Source organism: Gavialis gangeticus, unplaced genomic scaffold (assembly GCF_001723915.1).
Source record: "Gavialis gangeticus isolate Ggan-Ray unplaced genomic scaffold, GavGan_comp1, whole genome shotgun sequence".
NCBI lineage: Eukaryota > Metazoa > Chordata > Crocodylia > Gavialidae > Gavialis > Gavialis gangeticus.
The window spans coordinates 14067741-14068361 of NW_017729006.1; the positions used below are offsets into that span (position 1 = coordinate 14067741).

The following is a 621-nucleotide window of genomic DNA, read 5'->3' on the forward strand; positions in this document are numbered from 1 at the left end:
ATCCATAGATGCCTCTCAAGCAAATCCCAGGGCATCATTCTCCCATTGTACTTGGCCTTAGTACAGCTGGAGTACTTCATCCAGTTTTGGGCTCCACAATTCAAAAAGGATGTGGTGAAGCTTGAGAGAATGCACGAGGCTCTCCTCTGCATGATCAGAGGTAAGGAAGACCTTATGATGAGAGGCTGAGAGCCATGGGACTCTTTGGCCTAGAAAAGTGCAGGCTCAGGAGCGATCTGGTGGCCACCTTTAAGTTTATCAGGGGTGTTAACCAGGATCTGGGGGAACATCTGTTCACCAGAGCGTCCCAAGGGATGACAAAATCAGACAGTCACAAACTCCACCGAGACTGATTCAGACTAGACGTAAGGAAGAACTTCATTACTGTCTGAGCCTCCAAGGTTTGGAATAGACTGCAGCCGAAGGTGGTTCAAGCACCCGCTTTGAACGCCTTCAAGAGACATTTTGGATGTTTATCTTGCTGGGATCCTATGATCCCTGCTGACTTCCTGCCCCTGGGGCAGGGGGCTGGACTCTGATCCTTTGGGGTCCCTTTCAGCCTGAATGTCTATGAATCAGTCAGCCTCCAGCCTGTACTGGTGCGTGAGATTGTTCCTCCCT

The 621-nt window shown here is 50.2% G+C and overlaps 1 protein-coding gene across 2 annotated transcripts in view; it reads left to right on the plus strand.

The window, feature by feature from the left end:
- The window catches only part of NEK11 (NIMA related kinase 11), a 223175-nt gene that overhangs the window by 42698 nt on the left and 179856 nt on the right, over positions 1 to 621 (plus strand). The window lies entirely within an intron of this gene.